Source organism: Galeopterus variegatus, unplaced genomic scaffold (assembly GCF_000696425.1).
Source record: "Galeopterus variegatus unplaced genomic scaffold, G_variegatus-3.0.2 Scaffold3476, whole genome shotgun sequence".
NCBI lineage: Eukaryota > Metazoa > Chordata > Mammalia > Dermoptera > Cynocephalidae > Galeopterus > Galeopterus variegatus.
The window spans coordinates 34,920-58,987 of NW_007729587.1; positions in this window are offsets into that span (position 1 = coordinate 34,920).

Below are 24,068 nucleotides of genomic sequence, written 5' to 3' on the forward strand. Positions count from 1 at the left end.
ATAAAGTTCAGATGACTTCCCCTAGGACTGAATTTTCCTCTCTTCTGAAGCATACATTTGTTGTCTTTATTGCTTGTAATTTATAATCCTTTTCTGCTTTCCTAGGAAATGAGCAACAGATTTAATGTAGAAGGTCTTCTGGACATAAAATATCTTAAAATATTTTCAAAGGGACCTGAGAGCTATGACCTGAAGAAGAGATCATGATAGTTTATAGTGAGGAACTAACTGAGGAGGGCGACTTAATTTACTGAATTAGGCAAATATTGTAAGACAAATCCTAGCTTGGAAATAAGTATACTTGGGCCGAGCCCGTGGCAACCTCGGGAGAGTGTGGCGCTGGGAGTGCAGCAGCGCTCCCGCCGCGGGTTTGGATCCTATATATGGATGAGCGGTGCCCTCACAGTGCTCACTCAAAAAGGACAAAAAAAAAAAAAAAAAAAAGAAAAGGAAATAAGTATACTCACATTCCCTAATATCGAAAGAGCACTTCCTATGTCTAAGCATCTTACTTCATATTTTACATGCACTGCCTCATTTTATCCTCTGAAAAACATTATGATCTAACTATTATTATTACATTGATTTTACAGATAAGGAAACTAAAGCTTTAAAAGGCAAAGTGACTGCCCAGTGTCACACAGCTAGTAAGTGATGGGTCCAGGATTCGAATCCAGATCAGTCTGACTCCAAAACTCAAGCCCCCCAGCCCATTGCTCTTATGTGTGCCCAAATAACCTGACCTTTTCGTAATGATTCTCATGCAAATCTATGTGGCATTGTATACTAATAAGTACAAGTCTCCCACTTGTGGAGAAAAAAGAATAACTTCTCATTAGTTTATTAGGGGCAAGAGCCTACAAACCAACTTTAGGGGCCCAGAAATGAATTACAGACTTCTTTCAAAAGAGAGTAATTTAATTATGAAATGTGGACACTCCATTTGATGGGTTGAAAGCAGTGCAAAAAAGATCTAATAGAGGACACTTTATCAGCAAAACTCAGAAAATTATTTTCATTATCTTTTTAAATGCCCCTTCCAAAAAAAAAAAAAAAAAAAAAAAAACTGTTGGCATGTAATCCAAACCAAATGAAATGCTAAATGAAAAAATATCTTGAGTTTTTCTGCTGGCAATGTAACATCCTAAGGCAAAGAACCAACTTTTTGTTGAATACACAATACTTTTCACTCATCTGAGGCAAGAGTGGGGTCAGGAGGCAGAGGCAGGACTGGCAGCTGTGTCATTCTCCACCAGGAATTCCTGAGGACAAGAAAAGAGGGAATGGACAGAGTCACAAACAGCATCAAGGTCAAAGGTAGGTCACAATCAACCTGTTGGGAAATCCTTGCATCAAGTTGTCATCAGCAAAATGGAAATGAAGGAGCAATATCAGCTTTATATATATCTTCTTCTGTCTCTCCAAACCAAGTTATACTGGAAGTGTTAGTAAATATAGGACACATGTCTCATTGTTCATCTTGCAATAAAGTTTCTGCTTTGTAATAAAGCCCCTAAAGTATTCTTTATGGAAAATTTCCTTTTTCTGTTGCTTTTACTTCATCTTCATAATCACAGTGGTGACATGTTATGAAAGGCTGTTTGTGCTGCTAATAAAAGTGTTGCTTCTCCAGCAATTGAGTGACTGCAGTTGTCTCCAGGCTGCAGGCAGGTTAATGTGGCACAGTTCCAACACAGCCTCAAAAAATAACAATAACGTGATTTGACTCTAGTGTCATTAAACTTGATTTGTTGAATGAGCTCATGAAAGTCCATAATTAACTAGAAAAACAAGAAGACAGATGTTTTTGTCAGGAAATTGAGAGAACCTAGTCTTTGGTTACATTGCTTTTCTTCCTATCTAAGGGGCAAGGCAACTCCACACCTCCCTTCCTCTTCATAAACAATTGGCAATGTCCCCAGATATGACTCACCTCTTATCTAATCATCCACTCTTCATGGGGAGGTGGAAGAAAAGAAACTGCAATTCCTTCAGTTATATGAGGCTCATCAGACAAATTGGTAAATGCCTGAAATGTGTCACCATCCGCCCAGGCCACCCCAGCACCTCAACCCCCACTCTGAGGTCCCTTTGGCCAATGATTCTCAACAAGGAGTCTGTCCCTGGTGGACATTTGACAATGTCTAGAAACATCTGGGGTTGTCACAACTGGAGAGAGTGCTACTGGCATCTAGTGGGTAGAGGCCAGGGTGCTGCTGAACACCCTGCCAGGCACAGGACAGCTCCCCACGGCAAACAATTATAGTGCCGGTGTGGAGGAAGCCTGCCTGGGCCAACGGCAAGCCCAGAGCGGAAACGTCCTCTGACGCAGTCCAGCTAAGTCCCTCACTGGGGAGTCAGATCCTCAGATCTTCAGGTCAGCCCTGAGCTGTGCATATTGGTGATTCTGAAGGACAGGAGCACAAATACCCAGTATGCAACAGCCCAGCAAAGGTTCACACGGACCCTCAAAGAGTTTGAGGAGCTGATTTAGGTACCAGCTCAAGAAAGCATGCCTAACATGAGAACTGCTCCTTATGATGGTATTTTGCATGGAGGTTGTGACCTCCCATACTACATTGTGCTCAGCTCCAGTGGAAAAAACAATCTTTCCCGGGCTTCTCATTTCAGCTTGGGTGCTTAAAGAGCAGGACAAGGGGAAAAAACCACAGGGTGAGTAATGGGAGAACAGGTTCGGTCATATATTTTTATACAACTGGGTACAAGTAACCTTTGGAATCTAGATTTCCCTAGGTGCTAAAATAAGGTTGCTTATAATCTTTCCGTCTCACAGGGACAATTCAGAGAAGTGAGAAGAGAAAGGCTTTTGAAAACCTTGTATTAATATATTGGTTTGAACCATATGAAAATGCCATTTCCATAGGACAAAATTGGTTGATAATTGGCATTTTCACTTGGTTCAACCTAATACTACAGATATTTGGAGAATACTATGGTTCTTTACATTTCCCTAAACACTTTCAATTTTTTCCCATCTGAATTCACAGCCACCCTGTGAGAGATGTATTAATTTCAATTCATATTTTTATCTTACAAATGGGAAAACTGAGGCAGGAGGATATTTAATAACTAGCCCAATACAGCACAGCTAGCATGCTACAGTAGAACCAGGACTCAGGCAAAACTTAAGACTTTGGATCCTGAATTCTTCCTACCAGCTGCTTAACCCTAAGAAAGTACAACATGCTACTATTTGATGAGACCATCACACTCTGCAAGAAAAATATTTTACAACTGCAACTGGGGTTAAAGTCAAGGTAAGAGTTGGCTTTATTCTCAGTTAAGAATCCTTGCTAGGGGGAAGCGAGGTTCAGTCCAGGCTCATGCCAGAGCTGCATTAATTCAGAAGAAAAGGGGCCCCTAGACTGGGAAGAAAAGAGCTCTGCAACTAGCAACAGCATCCTCACCCCCTCGGGCCCCCAAGCTGAAGGCAGTCCCCTGCCTCTCAATCCCATAGATGCACAAACTTGTTCTTAATGAGCTTCTGTGTCAAACAATAAGCGTCATGGGATCAGGGCCCATGTTTCTGATCAATGTGAGCAATATTTAGCCTTCCCCTGGCCCTGCCGCTCTCTTGCGCCTGTTCAGCAGTTCTGCAGTGTTATTTTTAGTGTGTTAAGTGAATAGACATCCCTGGTGTGATGTGGAAGCGCTAAGTCACTGGAGGAGCTCTGCTCAATTCGTAACCTGAGAGAGGCCTACAGCTACGGGTCTCATGAAGGAGCCCATGCCAGAGCTAGATGAACCATGTACCATTGTTTCATAGTTTAACTGAGGGGCGTTGTTTAAGGCTGCTGGGTACCTGGGTAGCAGGAAGGGAAACTAGCACAATTCCCCTTCTGCCTCAATGATAAAATTAATAATAAAATAAAATTAAAATAATGATAGCATTCAGGGAGGAAAATAAGCTGGGAAGTTTACGTTACATTAAAATATATGTTAGGAAATAAAAATCATGCAGTCTTAACTGATGTCAAACCTTCAGTTTTGTATTTAAATAACCTTTACCCTAACATTCCCTCTGAAAAGCTGTCAGTGTAATTAGAGCTGTAAGAAAGGACATGCAGACTTACCAAGGAAAGAAAATTATGACAGGCTTGATCAAAATTACCCTATAAATATCCCTTTACTGTTTTAATTACCACGTTTCAGTTCTAGGGCCATGAAAATGAGTCATATGTCACCAAAACTAGGCATAGAGATGAAATTTGATTCCTCCCTTTTATGGCAGCCACATGTAGAGATGTCCCCACTGAGAGACTCACCTTGTGATCAGTGTATACAAGGTCCCTAGTGGGCTTGGTCCATAAATGTAAAAGTTATACTGAAAGGAAGACTGAGGGAATAAAAGAGGAAATCAAGAAGTTTTTCTCCACCTTTCACTGCTAACCTGTGAACGTCCGAGCTGAGATGCCCCCGGCCACGGGGACGAGAAAGGATCCAGTAACTCTTGACCAAGGAAAACGCAATTGGTGCCATCACCTGACTGCTCAGACTTGCACATAATTCTGGCTTTTAATTTCATGATGGCTTTAGAAGGTGACTGGTTTTTACCAAATTTGGAACCTACGCCAAGGAACACAAAAACAATTTGGGCAGTGGGGGACGAAAAGAGAAAGAACAAATATAGTTAGATCTGCTTTGTTGGCACAACAGGTTGGCAAATGAACATTTTCAAGTGATTTTTTTTTCAAATGTTGATCATTTTTGATGTCGTTTATTGAACTTCACTGTGAAGATTGAAGCTACAAAGGAAAATGTCTTAAAAACGGGAGAAAAATGACTTAACTCCATCATAAAACAGAATGAAGAACACATCCATACAATTTCCTACATTGTTTCCTATGAACATGAATCTCTTTACCTTGTTTCTGAACAAGGGCACTGTTATAGATCACTTCCTCTAGAAGTGGAAATCGGAGGCTCTGAAATCTGTTCGTTGATGCAAGATTTGATTTCAACTGACTTGCCAGAGGAGAACATGAAATTTTTATCTCTCTGAGTCCAGGGGAAAAAAGCTGGACTCTCTTTTCATAAAGGCTTTTGTTTAAAATATTAAATACTCTTAACTAAATTGATTAAGATAATTATTTTTAAAAATATTGAGAATTTCCAGAACCACTGGTCCAAAAAATTGAAAACATCTAAAATGTCAATTCAGGTAATTTACTTTTAAGCAATATGTTTCAGATTTGTCTTGCTTCTACAGAGATTCACTCTCAGTCTACTCAATTCCAGTTTATTGTGTGGGTTTCGGGGAGCTAGAAGAAATGGGAAGCAGGAAATATCTCAGAATGAATTTATCACAAACTTTCAGCCTCTTCATCCCAGAGGGGCAGCTGCTGTTCCTACCGGCTGCCCTAAGGAGCACTGACTGACAAGATAAGGGAGGAGAGAGGACATCAGGGCAAGGACAGCATGAGAACATTCCCAGGGACAGAAAGTTCATCAAGGCAAACAGAGCACATCTTGCCCAAGCCTGCTCAGGAGCCACACGGGGCAGAATTTGTGTCCAGTATGCCACTGGCATGGTTTAAACGTCTGTCCCCTCCCAAACTCAGGTTGAAATTTACTTGCCATTGTAACAGTATTAAGAGGTGGGACCTTTAAGAAATGATTAGGCCACAAGACTTATGCCTTCATAAATGAATTAATGCCATTACCATAGGAGTAGATCATGGTTTAAACGTCTGTCCCCTCCCAAACTCAGGTTGAAATTTACTTGCCATTGTAACAGTATTAAGAGGTGGGACCTTTAAGAAGTGATTAGGCCACAAGACTTATGCCTTCATAAATGAATTAATGCCATTACCATAGGAGTAGATTCATTATTGCAGGACTGGGTCTTATATAAAGAACAAGTACGGCCTCTGTCTCTCTCTCTCCCTCTCTCTCTCCCTCCCTCCCTTTGCCCTTCTGCCATGTGACACTTCTGCCATGTTATGACACAGCAAGAAGGTCCTTGACCGATGCTGGCCCCTCAATCTTGGACTTCTCAGCCTCCAGACCATGAGCCAATAAATATCTGTTCATAATAAATTATCCAGTCTGTGGCATTCTGTTAGGACAGTGCAGACTAAGACAGCCACCATCAGCTGAAGTACTCTTCACGTTTTACTTAATCATCACAGGGCATCCAGCTGTTTTCCAAGTGTCATCAAGGGCTGCTGTCGATCTGTCCTACTGTGGAAATCCTGATTTTGCCAAAATACTGCTGACACTATCTGTTTCCATCATAAATTGGCATTTTGGTTATTATGCCTAATAAAAACCAAGCATCAATTTTCTTAAACCAGCCATTATCTCATTAATGTCTCATCAAAAGTCACATCAAAAGCTCTATATCTGATGAGCACACTTTACTACAGCAAAAAAAAAATGGAGATTGTCATTAACCCTGAGTATCCATTCGAGCCTCTAAGCCCCACTGAAGCTATCCAAAAAGAGAGAAAGGCTGAAGAATCATCATTCTGGGCTTTTTCTGGCTTCTTGGCTTCCACTACCCCAACACATCAGTGAACTAACCTGTTCTTAAAATCCACTAGATGAGATTTCAGACCTTCTGGATTCCATTCATATAATGAGAAGGTCATTTTTAACAGATGACTTGAATTCCCCCGACTGCAATTTAAACCTACTCCCTCTTGTCCTCTCCTACTCAGGAACTGAACCACAAAACTAGGGAATACACCTTCAACTGACCAAGCTATTTTCTAACCTTTGGCATTTCGTTTTCACATTTCTGTCTGCATCTCAAATCTAACTGAGGGGGTTGGGAGAGAAGCAACCATTAGATTAATAAGATTCACAGGGAAATAATGATTACCTAATTTAGCAGTAAAGAGAGAATGGGAACAACCTTCAAATGTCATCATTGGAGGCAGTGTTGAAATGCCTCCTTTTTCTGACACAATTCTGTCAATTAGCTGAGTGGAGCAATTACCATTCCTTTCTCTTTTTTATTTGCAAAGAACCAAAACTTTCTAAGGATGATAAATGACTCCCTGGAAAATTCAATGCTGGTTCTGCTAAATTTGCACTTTCCATATTGTAAGAGTTTGGATGGACTTTTTTCCCAGTTATTTCTCATAATCAATGGGGTGAAGAGCTAAAAAAAAAAAAAAACACGCTGTGTAGAGTTCAGAGATGGGGGCCTATGAGAAATCAGGCAGACTCAGATCTGTCCAAATGTCCAGTGAATGAACACATATCTCAGTGTAATTAGTACAGTGGAGGACATAGTTAACCAAATGATGAAGTAAATTTCATTTTAATTGTTTTGAATCCTATTCCCATTGTCCTAAAAAAAAGAAAAAGAAATGTATTCAGATTATGACCTTTGAGAATTCTGGACTCATTAGCGTTTCATACAACACAGCACTGAATTAAAGCAGGAAATGGATCCGCAGTGTTCCCCTAACTGCTGTGTGTACATCATTAATGGCACATAATTAAGGAGGTGTCAGTGTTGTCCTGGGTCTCAGTTGACAATGGCTCACAAACAGCATTTTTAGTCCAATATAATAGCCAGCTAACAGTGGCTAAACCTGTTCATTAAAAAAAGACAAAGGAGACCTAATTTTGCTCCAGTGCTAGGACAGGGGACAAAAGAAAAGGGGAGCAGGCGATGATGCATATCTTGAACAAGGTTTCAGAAGTTTCTGTAGCCTTGAGGGCTCCCCACAGCGACAGAATAGAAAGAAGCAGGAAGAAAGTAAAGAAAACCAGGCACAGATGCCAGCTGTGGAAGGGATAGTGAAGGGAAAAATTAGAAAGGAGACAAGGAGTGAGAGAGCCATCAGTAATCACCCCCTGATGTCACCTGCACGGCTGAGACAGACTGCCCTTCACAAGGCTATCATTATAAGCAAAGTAAAAGAAACCTTTACTTTGAAAAAGTAAAAAGAAACCTTTTAGGCAGAGGATCCTAAGAGATATCTGTTCAGGAGATTCTACTCAGAGGAACCCAACAATAGCCAGATTCCCCCATTTGAATCTGTCTGAAGAGGTCTGTCTCAGTTATCGATTGCAGGATCACAAACCACCCAAAACTTAGTGACTTACAACCACCACGTATTCTTTTTTGTTACTTTGCAGGTTGGCGGGGCTCTGCTCCGTGAGGTGTAGCTGTGGTCACTTGTGTGGCTGAGTTAAGGTGGGAGCTCCATTGGGGCTGAAACTTCCAATATGGTCTCTCATGCTGCACAGTGTCTCTCCACGTGGCTTTTCATCATTCTGTGGTCTACCTGAGCTTCTTTACAGCATGGCAGCCAGCTTCTGAGAAAGTGCGCAAGTATTTATCTAGCCTCTGCTTGCTTTATGTCTCCCAGTGTCCCATTGGCCAAAGCAAGCCATACAGCCAAGCCGAGAGTCAGTGTGGGTGGGAGCTACCCAAGGGCATGAATAACAAGATCACAGCTCATTGGTGAACACCAAACTATCTACCACATGGGCAAAAGGCTCATCAGAATCAAGGCCCTCTTCAGAGGCTTCACCTCTTACTTCCATTGAAGCTGGTGGAGGGCACCTAAACAGCAATGCGGCAGAAACTGTCACAGATTCAACATCTCCTCCCAGCCCTCACACATGTGCGCACACACCCACACGGTCCCCCAGTGATTCTTTACTCTGTGAGTGGTGCCATGACCCACTCCATTCTGCATGTCAGAAACCTGAGACTTCCCCTTAATACTGTCCTCTCCTTCCCTCACACCCTAACTCCAATCCATTTCCAAAGCCTGTCCATTTTGAATCACAAATATCTCTTGAATATCCTCAGGCACCTCTCCAGACAATTTCCATAACCTCCTAATTGGTCACCCCAAGGCTTTTACCACACTGTTGCCAGAGGAAACATTTGCAAAACACAAATCAGATCATGTCATGCCCTTCTACCTTGCTTCTACTGTTAACCCCTTCAAAGTCTTCCCATTGCTCTTAAGATAAGGACCAGGGTTCTTTCCTGGCCTACAAGGCCCTGGCTATTCTGGTTTCCCCCTGGCTCTCAGCCAACCCTCCAGCCACACCAGCCTTCTTCACTTTCTCAAACATGCCCACATTCCCTCCCACTGCAAGACCTTTGCACACTCTCTGCCTGATCAACTCCAACTCCACAATCAAATCTCAAGTATCCTTTGCTCAGGAAATTCTTTCCTGGCCTCCCAAACCAAGTGAACTCTCCTTTTCTCAACCCCAGTAGTTCTCTACACATATATGTATCACTTACTAGAATATGAGCCCATGAGTGCAGGAACTGGCTTTGTTGGGGGTTACCAAACACAAGGTAATATTAACAAGACATATTTATGGAGTACTTACTATTTGCATGTTGGGATACAGCAGGAAAGACAAAGACCGTACCCACTTGGAGCTTATAGTCTGGTTGGGGAAGCAGGAAAAAAAACCCAGATACACATACACGCACTATAATGTCTGCTAGTGGTGAGTTCTCGGAAGAAAATTAAAGCACAGTAAGGGGTTAGAGAGTGACAGAGGAGATGCTGTTTTAGATGTCCAGAGCAGGTCTCTCTGAAAAGGTGACATTTGAGCAGAGACCTACGTCAAGTATGGGAACAAGTCACAGGACCATATGGGGAAGAATGTTCTAGGCAAGTGAGAGAGCCCTGAGGACCAAGTGTGTTCAACACATATGACAAGCAGTCAGGAGGCCAGGCTAAGTTAAGGGGACACTGGGAAGAAATGAAGCTGGATAAGCAGCCAGGAGCCTTGTAAGCCATGTTAGCTCCCTAGGGCTGCGCTAACAAAGTGCCACCAACTGGGGTGGTTTAAAACAACAGAAATGTATAAGGAGGCCAGAAATCCAAAATCAAAGTGTTGGCAGGGTTGGTTCCTTCCTGGAGGCTCAGAGGAAGTATATGTTCCAATTGTCTCTTTCAGCTTCTGGAAGTTGCCAGCAATTCTTGGGGCTCCTTGGCTTGTAGATGCATCACCCTAGTCTCTGCCTCTGTTGTCATCTGGTTGTCTTTCCTCTGTATGTGTGTCTCTCTCTGCATCCTTTCTCCTCTTCTTGTAGGACACTAGTCATATCGGATTAAGAGTCCACCCTACTTCAGCATAACCTCATCTGAACTTTGCTAATGACACCTGCAATGACCCTATCTCCAAATAAGTTCACATTCTGAGGTTCAGGGAAGGACGTCAGTTTTGGAGGGACACTATTCAACCCAGTACAATGAGGACTCAGGGTTTTATTCTGAGTGTGTGATAGCAATGAATGAACAAATGAACAAACAGATACATGCAGGAGCCAATGGCCAACCAGGTGAAACAAGCAGCCTTCACTCACCAAGACCACCAGATGGGCCTTTGTGAGTTGCCAATGGACATCTATCTGCGAAGGGGAAAGGCTTTTGCCTCTGGCCCTCTTTCAGACAGATATTCAAAATACAGTGCAGCCTTCACTCACCAAGACCACCAGATGGGCCTTTGTGAGTTGCCAATGGACATCGATCTGCGAAGGGGAAAGGCTTTTGCCTCTGGCCCTCTTTCAGACAGATATTCAAAATACAGTAAAGGCTTTTGCCTCTGGCCCTCTTTCAGACAGATATTCAAAATACAGTGTTTTTCAAAACTTTCCAGGAGGCATAAGAGAAAAAAGAAAAAAAACAAACTCAAAATGAAAAAGCAACAGCACTCACAATAGTGAGATTCCAGATTCCACGGAGGGGGATTTTCAGAGCACATAATATCTCTGACAGGTGGCCACCTCCCTTCCTCTCACACCCCCAAACTCAATTCTCCCAGGCTATCATTTTTTATTATTAGGCCTGAATTTGGATCCATACAACACGATGAAAAGGGCCGAGAGAGGGCCAATCTTATTTCCCTGCTCAGTCCTCATTATAAGTCTCAGCTGATGGGCTGCTGAGTCCTGACACCACACATTTATTTAGAATTGCAAACACCTGTGTACTAGAAAACCAGGCCAGCAGAAAGTCCTGCCTTCTCATCTTCACCCCATCCTCAGCAGCCTCTATTCTCAGGAGCAGCCTGTCCTCCCACCACCCCTGCAGCCGGAAGCCAGAAGTCGGTCACAGTGATTCTGGACCTAATGAAGGCAAACCTCCCCCACCTGGGCACCTGATACAGCTCATTAAGCTTGGCTGGCAATGCAGTCCCATCTTGTGCTAAGGTGCTATCCCACCAAGGGTTAAAGAAATGATTATTGTGGGGCTGGGAGACTTGGTAAATAGCATTTTCCTAAAGAGGAAGCAGGTTTCCTGAGCCCAGCTGAGAAATACAATTAAGCTGTAATATTTTGTCAGGGCTTTTTCTTCCTCCTCACTGTTTATCAGTGTTAAGAGACAATTTATACTTTGCAATTCTCTGGGATGGTGAGTGTACCTCACAGCAGGCAGGTAAGATTAAACTGTCTGTCACGAGGCACTGGCCTTCCATGTTGCTACATAACACACAGCCAGGAAGATGAGAGCCTTGGGCGCTGGAGATCTGCTGACGTGAAACTCCAACAACCGGGAGCAGGGCTCACCATTGCCTCCTCTGCCTTAACCATTGCTCGGAAGCTGGAAGCAGGACTAATGGGAAGATTCAGGATTCTCATTACACACGGGGAAGATTGCAGTCCCCTCTTCAGCACAGCAGATGAGATCTCTTAGCTTTCTTCCTGAGGGTCTCTGGTTCCCCAATGAGTCAAAAGTGGGGTCCAGTTGGAGTCAAAAGTGGAGCTCCCTTCCTGCAAGGAAATCTATAACTAAGCTGAAGGCACTGTGATTAATTCATTTCCTCACACAACCTCATGTGATGAATGCATTTAAATGAGGTAACACATCTCTGAGAGCACACATTTAGCCCTTCTGGAAATCCAATCAGCCTTAGGTTTCTCTCTCTGTTATAAAGAGATTCATCACATTTAATAACTGAAAATCTATTGACTGTCTTTATCTTCCTATGTTTCATTCACTTTAAAATGAGTGTGCACATCCACAAAAAGACTTGTACATGAATGCCTACCATAGCTTCATTCAAAATAGTCAAAAACTGGAAACAACCCAAGTGTCTCTTAAAAGGAGAATGGATAAAGAAACCGTGGCATATTCATACAATGGAATACTGCTCATCAATAAAACAGGACAAGACACTAACATGGGCAACAACATGGAAGATTCTCATAGACTTGATGTTGAATGAAAGAAGTCAGACCCAATACAGTACATACTGTATGATACCATTTCCATGAAGCGAAAGATCAGGCAAAACTGATTTATGGGGACAAGTCAGAGTGGGGATTGACTGGAACGGTATTTTCTGTGTTGATGGAAATGTTCTATATCTTGATCTGCCTGGTGGTCATATGGGTGTATACACGTGTAAAAAGTCACCCTGATGTACTTAGGATTTGTTCATTTTACTACATGTGAATTAAACCTCAATAAAGAAATTCTAGAATTTACTCATGATGTCATTTAACTTAAATTGTATCCTCTCCTCCAACCTACCAAACTGTTCCATACCTCCAGCAATCTACTCAAAATAAACTTTTTTCACTGTGGGACTGCTGGCTTCTCCACCAGACTGTGAACTCCCAGCTTATTATGGGGCCCTCAGATGTTTGCTGGATAGATGGGTGGATAAATGAATGGACAAGTGGATGGATGGATAGACGGGTGGGTGGGTGGATGGGTAGATGGATAAATGGATGGGTTGATGGATGGATGGATGGGTTGATGGATGGATGGATGTGTGGATCTGTAAGTTTCAGGCATCATGCCCTGAAACTTACAGAGAGTGACCTATCCCACAATGCTGAGTTGCTCTTTCAGAAGAGGGGCCGAATCTGTGCCCACTCAACCACCCACCCTCACCTGGTCCCCAGATGCCAATAACACACAGCTAGGAGATGATCAGCTAGGGTTAGGCTAAATGAACAGATGACAGACTTAAGTTAATGGGTCCACAGGTGATGAAATCATAACTTAGGCCCTTAACAATGTTCCATTTATCTGAGCTACTAGGAAACCAAATTTATAAACCATAATGAAAGAAAGCACTAACTTGGATAATCCAAGCTTAATCCAAAAATGACTTGTATTATAAGTCTTGAAAATTGTTATTTCTTCCTAATTGTTTAGTTCAAGACTTTCTTACTTGCTGAATGGCTACAATAGGCAGGAAGTACACCAAATTAGCTAAAAGATGGCAGGCTGGGGAAAAAATTTGAACAGGCAATTAAGGTCTGAGAATCTATTTCCAGTGCAGTAGTTACTCTTTGGGCCTCAATTATTGGGAGTATCTTGTTTAGACTGAAAACTGTCCATGTCAGGATCCATTTTTCTGCTTTGTACCAGATTTTGGAGTTTTTATCCTTTTAATTCAATGAATGCACATGACTTTTCCTTAGAGGGACAAGAAAAAAATCTTGGCTATAAAATGCATTCTCAATTCCTTTACAGAGAGAGGGAGAAAGAAAGAGAGAGTCCTCAGGTCCCAAGGGAAGGTACAAAGAGGAAAACAGCAGAACTGCCTTCCTTGAGAGGGGGGTTCTTTTAACCTTTTTGGGTGGAGTTGATGCAAATATTTGAGCAGGAGCAAAGATGACAGGTGGAAAATGTTAAAAGATTTATAGTTAAATGTTAAAAGTGCTGAAGTAATATATGGCATTGATTTTTTTTTAAAGGTAAATACTGAGCCAAATTTGCCACTCATTTCTCTCTATGTACTGAGTCTCTGATATTTGGGACACAACTGGCTAGGCTATCCAAAATGAAGATGACGTTAAAGGTAAATACTGAGCCAAATTTGCCACTCATTTCTCTCTGTGTACTGAGTCTCTGATATTTGGGACACAACTGGCTAGGCTATCCAAAATGAAGATGACGTTTTTCTAAACCAATAGAGTAGGCAACCAAAAACCTGACCCTGGTGAGCCACTGCCTGTGCTTTACAAAGCAACTCTGCATAGGGTACTGTCCTAGAACAGCCAGGAGCCCACAGCCTGCAGGTTCCCAATACAGGTGACTAATTTTAGCAATCCCCCTTAGACAAAGGTAAGTGTGTGCATGTGTGCATTCATTCGTGTGCGCACATACACACACACACCATCGCGGTCCTGCCAGCATCCCATCACCAGCAACCAGAAAGCTCCCACCAATAGCAGGTCTCTATAGTCTGGATATTCCTCGGAGAATATAGGTGAAGACTTCCGAGGCTTGCATCCCACAGCTCCAATTCACAAACCCAGTTTCCAAAAAGCATTCCTCCCCTGGACCTGTAGAAGCTCCACATCCCGTTTGTCCTGGCCACCCACTGGTGCTGTCATTGGGAGAGTGGCCACCAGTGGCACAGTCCTCCCCACACTCCTTTTTCAGGGTGTCATGAGCCCCTGATAAGCATGGCTGCAGAATGCCTGCTTAGCATGCTTTCGCACTTGTCTCCTTTAAAAAAATCCGACTTTCTCATTTATCGTTTTCTCATAAGGGACTTGCGGACATGATCCACAACTTGTGGTTGTTGTGACCACAACTTTGCCTGCACAGGTGGTGACAGGAAGGGACAGAGAACAAAGTAAAAGTTGAGGATGGCCAGTCTGGTTGGAGAAGGCTCTGAGAAGAGGCACTCACCTCTGGAATGAACTGAGGAATCAGGAGACCACGGGAGAACTGACCCCCACAGAGCATGGACAATAGGAAAGAGAAAAACCAAGTGGCCACCATGGTGTCAGGCAGTCTTGACCTTCAGCTTTAATTTCAGCTTCCAGCCTGACCAAGGCCTAACATGGGTCTCAAAAAAGGGATGTTGGCCAGACATGCTTCAAATCATGGGCCCTAAAGCTTGAATCTCAGTTCTGGCACTCACCAGCTAGGTAATACATAGGAGACAACACAACTCTGTGCCTCAGCTTACCCATCTGTAAAGTATAGATTATAATGGTCCTTGCTATGGGCTTGTCTTAAGGATTAAATGAATAATGTATGTAAGGCCCAGAGCATCATGTCTGGCACCTAAAAAGTACTCAAAATACATTGTTGATTAACACAAAGATGAATGAGGGGTTCAACAGGATTTGGGGGTCTGCTCTTAGCCCAGAATCACCACCACTATTATTGTTTCCAGGAGAAAAGGCATCATTCCCATTCATGGTTCTTTTGTGATCACCTTCCCGGAGCAGCCTAGAGGAACTCCTCAGTCTTGGGGCTAGCTCAGGATGTCCCATTTTTTTCTCCAGGTGAGAGGATGAGGAACAGGAAGGAAGGAGAAAGGGGGGCATAGCTGTGACCACCCTACTTGTGCCATTATGGCCTCTTTCTCCTCAGGGATCTGGGGAGGATTTCACATTCTCACTCAGAGGCCCCCACTGGCCTGACATTCAGGCCCATGACTCACTCTCCTTCCCAGGGAAAGCCCCAAGGGTGTAGGTCTGCTCTCAGACATTGGTCAGCTCCCTCAGTGCATTCTCCATCCACCCACAGCCACCATACACCCATCCCTGGGGCCCTGTGTTCACACACAGCCCAGGAAAGTGGATACCTTTGTAGTCAGGACACGTGGTGGTTTCCAGGTCCTCAGCCACCACGTTGTAGTGAGATGGAATCTATTTTAAGTCAAAATAGAGATGAAGGGGCCAAGAAATCTCCCAGCCCAACTCTCTCTCCTGCATAAGCCTCCTATCTAGAAAAAAACTTCATAGTCTCAACCTGAAAAGACACAGTGATGGAACCTGAAAGTTCATCAGCCTAAAGAGATTTGAACAAGATGGAAAGAGGTAGAAAGAGAAATAGCAGCACACTGCGGATTTGTGGTAGGAAGCTGAGTCCAGGGTGGGATGGAAAAGGCTGGACAGAGATGGTAAAAAGCAGGGGCGGCGGGAGGGTAAGAGGCCCAGGGGCAGGGCAGGACCAGGAAGGAAGGTCAAGTTCAACAGTAAGAGGGAGAGGCCCAGCCCAACCTCCTGAATCCTACCTCACATTCCTTTGTCCAAAACCAGGGTGCCGATCTGCCATCCCGGCCCAGTCCTGAGGGAAAGCACCCCGTAAGTGTGTCATTCTGTGGCAGCGCTGGCTGTAATGCTAACTGCACCTTCTGCCAGGCTTCCTCTTCAACTCGCTCCTTTCGTAGTGAACTGCAGCTAATTGGATAAATCAGGGTTGCTTTGTTCCCCCAGAGAAACCATCTTAAGTATACCCAGTGTTCAGAATTGATAGTGCTCCTTCAGGTTTTCATTCTGAAAGAAATATTTTGACCAAACATTTGTGAAAGGCAGATAATGTAAAAAGGGAAAACGCCAAAGGCAGAGATTAAGAGGGAATAAAGGCAGGGGATGGGGGTGAGTAAAACTGCCTCTACATCCTAGTTTCTTCAATTTAAGTTTATACAGTTGAAACGTCCCCCAGATGCCCAGAATGCTTGCTCCTGAGCATGCACGTGCTTATTCCCCATAAGTCCCGAGGAGTGACGCCCCACGCAGGGAGTGCTGGAAGGTGCTAGAAGTGCTGGAAGCTGGGGGTAGCCACTGTTGGCTGCAGGCACCAAGGGTTTTTGAAGGACCCTCAAGCTCTTTGCTTCCCATCTTCATGGTCTCACTTATTGATCTACTTCCCTGAACCCCCATCTGCACAGACCTTGTCTGCACCTTCATCCTCAGAGCCTGTCACTGGGAATACACATTGAGCTCAGGGAGTTTTCATGCACTTACCTGGAAAAGCAGGTCTTGGGACTCAGTTTCACACACACTGATAAGTTATCTGATTGACTGGCAACTTACAGTTCCTCTGTATGTTATAAATGCAGAAGCACTTCAAACAGCAGAGACAGTAAACAACCAAGTAATCTAAAAAGATCGCAAAGAGGGAGGGAAGGGTGTGAGGAAAACATAACAGCCTGGAGGCATTTGGGGCAAACTGAGTACAGTTCCCCAAAATGACCCCTGAGCAAAGCCATAGAGATGGTGCTGAAGCTAGAACAAGAACTCCATCATACTCATGCAACAAATGGCGTATTCAGTATACTCAGAATTCCTCAGTTATGTCTCAAAATCTTCCTCAAAAATGAATATTTTTCCATTTCTTTGCATCTATTAAAAATGACTTCATTTTCAAAGACGAAAATCTCTACCACATAACAATACACCCCCATTTTTTTTTTTTTAAGATGACTGGTAGGGGGATCTTAACCCTTGACTTGGTGTTGTCAGCACCACTCTCTCCCAAGTGAGCCACGGGCTGGCCCTCACCCCCATTTTTAAGAGACAAAAGTCCTAAACCTCAATCCTTGAGAAACATCCTGTGAATGCCCAAGATAAACCCAGTATTAAAATCCAGGTAGGAAAGTCTCTCTCAAACTCTATGTGTTCTTACCTAACACAGAATTTTAACTACCTTAGCCAGTATTTGAACTACTTTAACTGTCTTTCCAGGCTAGATTATAGGAGACCAACTAAGGAAAGTCCTGGTAAAGGAAAGGACACAGACATGAGAAATACACAGTGAGTGAGTAAAAAGCTGTCACTTCCTGGCAGGCCTAGGAACCTCGACATCAGACACAGCTGGCCAAGTCCAGTGTCTGCCTTGGTTTGGCTTCTTAGCATCGAGATTTTTTTAAAAGTCTAATCTGATATTCCTTGTCAAAATTTTCACCAAAACAGATTTAAAAGGAGCCAATGTGATTGTTCCTGATGCACTTACATAAATAACCAGGAAAATCGGTCTTACCATGATTACCTTCGGGAGAAATGGGGATGACTACAGAGAGAAAAACTAATGTTTCACAAGAAAACTACAGTGCTCCTGTTTGTTTTTTTTAATGTTTTGTTTTGTTTTTATTGGTTATGAATACTCATGGGGTATTCACAAAATAAATTGTCACTACTCGTGCCTAAGATGTGATGGCCAGATCCATGCTGGCAGCATGTCCATTACCACAAATTGTGATTATGCCCTCTGTCCCCCACCCAATTATCCCCTCAATTATCCCCAACCTCCCTCCCCATGGTCCTTTCCCCACTCCACTTTGCATCCCTAGGTCTGCTCTCTCCCTCTGCAAGTCCAACACACCACTGTGGTCTTTCTTTCCTTCCTTCTTTACCTCTTAGCTCCCACCTATGAGAGAGTACATATAGTATTTATCTCTCTGTGCTTTGCTTATTTCACTCAACATAAGTTTCTCCAAGCTCATCCATGTTGTTGCAAATGGGAGAATTTCATTCTTTTTTATGGCAGAGTAGTATTCCCTGGGTTGTATATACCACAGTTTCCTTATCCAATCATCCATCGATGGACATTTAGGTTGGTTCCATATCTTGGGTATTGTGAACAGAGCTGTGATGAACATGGGAGTGCAGGAATCCCTTCAATATGATGATTTTCATTCCTTTGGGTATACCCAGAAGTGGGATTGCTGGGTCATATGGTGACTCTACCTATAGTTGTTTGAGAAACCTCCATAGTGTTTTCCAGGGCTGTACTAATTTACAGCCACACCAACAGCGTAGGAGTGTTCCCTTCTCTCCACATCCTTGCCAGCATTTGTTATCCTCATTCTTTTTTATTATAGCCAGTCTAACTGGGGTAAGATAAGCCTTCAGGAATAGAGCCGTTCTTGTTCTTAATTAGAGAGCTGTAGCCAGCTATTAGAGAAAATTAGGAAAATTCAGAATCCAGTCCAGTCTGCAGGTAGATAATAAAAACTCAAAAAACTGTAAACAGGACTACAATCTAATAACAGTGCACCTGTAAACAGGACCACAATCTAATAACAGTGCACCTATTATTAGATTGTAGTCCTGTTTACAGTTTTTTGAGTTTTTATTATCTACCTGCAGACTGGACTGGATTCTGAATTTTCCTAATTTTCTCTAATAGCTACAGCTCTCTAATTAAGAACAAGAACGGCTCTATTCCTGAAGACTTATAAGCCGAAACTGGACAGCTCGATATAGATTTCCCAAGATCCTGGGAACAAGTCTTCGTATCAAAATGAGACTCTTACCCCTCTTAGTATTTCCTTCCTTGTGCCTTCCTTTTTCACTTGGCAGGATGATGCTGTAGTCAAAATTTCAAAAAAAGTAGCATCTGTAGATAACTTGCAGATTGTCACTCGCTGCTTCCACCCAGCCATGGATGCAGATTACCTACTGACTGAACAGGGAAGAGTCTGTGCAGTCACTAACACTTCTTGCTGCACATGGATAAATACATCAGGTACTGTAGAGACTCAGTTACAAAAAAACAATTAATGAACAGGCTATTTGATAACGAGCAGGCATTTGGTTAAAACAGGTGGACTCCTCATTTGTCTATTCAGTTTTAGTCGGTTCAGTCGATGGGGACCCTGGCTAAGGAGCACACCCCAAATTTTTGGTATTATCCTCCTGATAGTCATGACACTAGTCTCCCCAGTGCACTGTATTCTCTCGAAAGTTGTGAATGTTTGTGTGCAGCCATCCATCAAATGTCAAATGGTCTCTTATCAATGGTCAAATAGGCTGGAGCAACAAAAACATAAAGAAATGCATGATAATGAGGGCACCTTAACCTGTGGATGGCACATTGAGACCAGGAACCCAGAATGACAGCAACTGGCAGTAGCGCTGAAGCCAGTGAGAGCATGACCAAAAGAGGGAAATAAAAATTATAGGAAGCCATTGTTTTGGACTAAATCCCTGCATTGGGCCGCAAAAGACCAGACTAAAAATTAAAATGGAGTCACCCCTGCTAAGTTTCATGTCACCAAATCTGAACTAAGTTGTGTTGTGGTCTGACCTTCCGAAAAATCAGGAGAGAGAGATAACAGCCAATTTTTCCCAAACAGGCCAGTTTAAATCTTCAACAGGCAGGATAATGAAGTTCCCTCTGCTTTAATCCTTACACCAAAAAGGATAGCCTGAAGTTACCTGACATTAAATAATCAGTTAATTTTTCATTGCTCTGTCTCCCTGTCCCCACTTTACAAGGAAAGTAACTTTGAAATAACCAATCTGCTTTATGTTCTTTGTTTCTGCCATCTTCAGCCTTTAACTGTCTATAAAACCAAACTCCTCTGCTCGGTTCATTGGGACACTTATTCTATTTTATGGAATGACATGTTGCCCGATTCTATAATCACAATAAAGCCAGTTGAGATCGTTTTTTGTTTGTTTGTTTGTTTTTTCCTTTTTTTGTCTTTTTTCGTAACCGGTAATGGGATCGCAACCCTTGGTGTCACGCCCACACCGCGCTCAACCAGTGAGCGGACCGGTCTCTATATGGGATCTGAACCCTCAGCGGGAGCGCCGCCGCGCTCCCAAGCGCTACACTCTATCGAGTGCGCCACAGGACCGGCCCAGTTGAGATCTTTTGAAAAAAAAAGAAAGTCTGTCTCAACCTCTATTGTGCTCTTACCTAACACAATTTTAACCACCTTAGTTATATACCTTTCCAAACTCGATTATAAGAGACAAAGTAGGGAGTCCTGGTAAAGGCAAGGATACAGCTATGAGAAATACACTGCAGGGGAGCGTATAACACATGGACTACACAAGTGCTGTTCATAACGACCTTAGGTCAGCACAAACAAGGTAAATTTACATAAGCTGGGGTAGAGGAAAGTGGGGAATATAGATGAAACTAGGTTGGCCATGAATTGTTGAGGCTGACTGCTGGGTATACGGTGATTATTACAGAATGCTCTCACTTTTGCATATTTTTGAAATTTTCCATACAAAAAAAATATTTTAAGGCTGAATTGATATAAGGGTACTCTGCTTTAAAAGGGTAGAAATCACATCATACATTTTAAAACTATTTCTTCCAAAAACAATCCAACAAAAATATGAAGGTACTTTAAAGGATGCACTCTAGAAAATACTCATTTATCTAAAAGTAACTCATTTCTTGGCAGTAATTTCTTTATGTTGGGGGAAGGGAGTATATGTATGTTGATCTCTCTCTCTCTCCCTCTCTTTCTCTCTCTGCCAGGATCCAAATCTATTCTTTCTGCACTGATAACCTCTCTCTCCAGATAGACAAGCCAGCCCTGAAACATGCAGCCCAGGGCACTGCTGGCCATAACCATACAAAGATGCTGGGGCTTCTGCCAGCTCCCGCCTAAGGAGAGACGCTCTCCCAGGTGGCCCACTGGTACTTGGAACCAGGATTTCTATCTGCTGTGGCTGCCTGGGTAGGCTGGTGAGGACTGAGCTGGATTCAGGTTCTGAGATTTGGCCTCAGCACACTCATGTCACCACTACCCTACCCCTGGAGCCTGAAGGGCTACCCCCACGCCCTCGATGTGACCCATTAGAGAGGGCGGGTGCTGCAGAGCAATGCACTGTCAGACCAAAAATACATTGAGTTTGCAGAAAACACGAGCAATCAAGTCTGAGCAGAATCTAATCATTCATTCCAAAGCAGGTTAATTTGTTCTTCATTTGTTCACATTAACGGTGTCTCAATGGTTTGGGCTCAACAGCCCAGGACTAGGGAAGGCAGCCAGCCTTAGCATTCTGGGGGTGTCCTTTGAAGGTTCCCAATTATTTGGTGGTTGTGAACATGGAGAGCTGCCAGCCTTCTCTGTATGCTCCTGTCAGGGACCATTTGAGGGGGACCTTAGTGATTATTCTTGAGGGAACAATGCACCAGGATAGTTAGTGCATGTGGACAGTCACTCAGGCAACAGCGGCCGTCCACTTCTTTGACAGCAGTCCCCTCCTCACACAATGGCACCATAGCCATCTTGTTACTCAAAACAAACCTGGGCACTAACCCAGAAACTATCCTGTCCACCACCCCACATCCAGGACAGCCCATTTTAATTCCTAAATCTCTCTCAGGCCTGGTGACCTGACCAAAAGCAGTTTTGCTCATGGTGCTTTTCAAAACTGGACCTGAAGGCCTTTAGCTGGAACATGCCATCTCCATTTCTCTGCTGGCCCCACCACACCTGACAGCATGAGACATATTCCTGCAAACTTCCGAACCCTCGAGGTGTTTAATTTTTCACCCCCATAACTTGAGCATAAATGGCAACAGAAAGCCCCGTGGGGAGCATACACTATAATATGTGGCACTTTTCTTCCTGACTCACTGGTCTCTGGAGAAGGAGGAAGGTGGGACTGGCCCAGGACCTCATGCCAAGCCAAGTGTTTATCAGGTATTTGCAGGCCAATAAACCAAAAGGGAAAAGCAAACAATCCTTAAAGTCAAACTGGCGAGAAGCAGAGTGCCACCTGGCCGTCACCTAGCTGAGGGGCTGTTCTCTGTGGCTAGCTTATCTGTCAGCCTCCCTTGGTGCCTGCAGTGTGCACAGCTGAGTTTGAGGCACTCCTATGAAGGTCATCATGTGGATGGCTGCCATCTCCTCCACAGACTCTTCTCCTGCCTGTGCCATCTTGCCAGGGGAGAACATCCCTGGGTAAAAGGACAGCTGAAAGTTTCAGGCTATAGCTGGCCATTCCCCTGTGCCTGCTCCAGAGGAGACTCAGGACCACTAGACCTCAAGAGGACTTGAGTCCTGGAAGGAAATGCTGGTATGGAGATAAAGAAATTGAAGCCCAGAAAAGTTTAATGACTTTCCCAAAGTCACAGCTCTGTTCTATGACAGACTAGAACTAGAAGGAATATTTTTTATAGGAATATGCCTGGAGCTCCCTCTCCAGGCACCATGTTCTCCTTCTAGCTTTGAACACCACCCTCACCTCTCAAAGAGGGACCTCATTTTGCATTGTAGGAATTGTTTGAGACTGGAATAGAAATATGAATCTAATAAATAATAGCATTTCTATCCTTAGGTGAATAATGTTTTGTTAAGAATGTGAAAAGTGTAGGAAAATTATTAGGCAACTTACAGATGATCATCATATGTCATTATACTTTCCAAGGAAAGTTATTTCCAAAAATATCTACCTACAATTTCAATTGTATGCAATATGCACAGATAAAATCATAAAGCTTTATGTCAGCCACATGAATTAACATGAAGCCCCCTAGCCTGAAAGAAATTACACAACTTTAAAAAAAAAAATACTCTGTGACAAACTGTATTAAAAAACTAGTCATAAATTCTTTGCTATGTGACTTCACAGCTTCTCCCATCAAAAGGAGTCTATTTTCCTACCCCTTGAATCTGGGCTCACCTTGAGACTTGCTTTGGCCAATAGGACATTAACAAGCTTAAGATAAGCAGCGACTAGAAAATGACTGGCACATTGGGGCTTGCCCTTCTTACTGCACAAGGAACCAACGTGAACACAACCACCACGTGAATAAGCCCAAGCTAACTTCCTGGAGGATGAGACTCAATGTGGAGTAGAATTAAAGTGCCCCAGCCGACAGACTGCCAACCACCAGCCCATGTGAGTGAGGCCATCCTACATCAGGCACAAGCCAACCCACTCACTGCCCACAGACTATGTGAAAGCCCAGCTGAGATCATTCAAGCCGTCCCAGGTCAGGAGAACCACACCCTGCTGACACACAGAATCATGAATCACCAGGTTTTGGAGTGGTTGGTTACACAGCAAAAACTACCTGATTCATTCTTCAGCATCGTAGATACTTTCAAAGTACAATAATGTCAGAAATCTCTTTCACTTTGTGGAGGAAAGGAAAAACCACTGTTGAGAGGGCCAGCAGAGATCTGAACCTGGGACTGGTAATTATTTCTTTCAATTTTCTTCTACGCCAGCCCAAGAAGTCCTGGGGTTTAAGGCCTCCCATTCATTTCTTTGCTGATAACCACCAATACGCAGTGTCTGGACCCTCAGCATGGGTATCAGAAATCAATAACCAATACCAAAGCTAATCTAATGTCCACTGAAGATCCCAAACCAGGAAAGAAAGCAACAGGGATCGAGTTACTTGCACCAGAGGTTGGTCTCTTTGTCTTCATCAGCTCTGTTTGCTGTGAGCTGAGCCTTCTTTGAGTTTCAGATCCCAAATGAATTGTCCATGTCAAACAATGGCTGCTCCTTTTACCTGTTAGGAGCCACGCACACTCTCCCATTCCTGGGTTGGTCATTCGCTCCTGCATTTGTCTATTCATGTGCACATTTGTTCATTCGTTGCTATCACACACTATGGCTGCTCCTTTTACCTGTT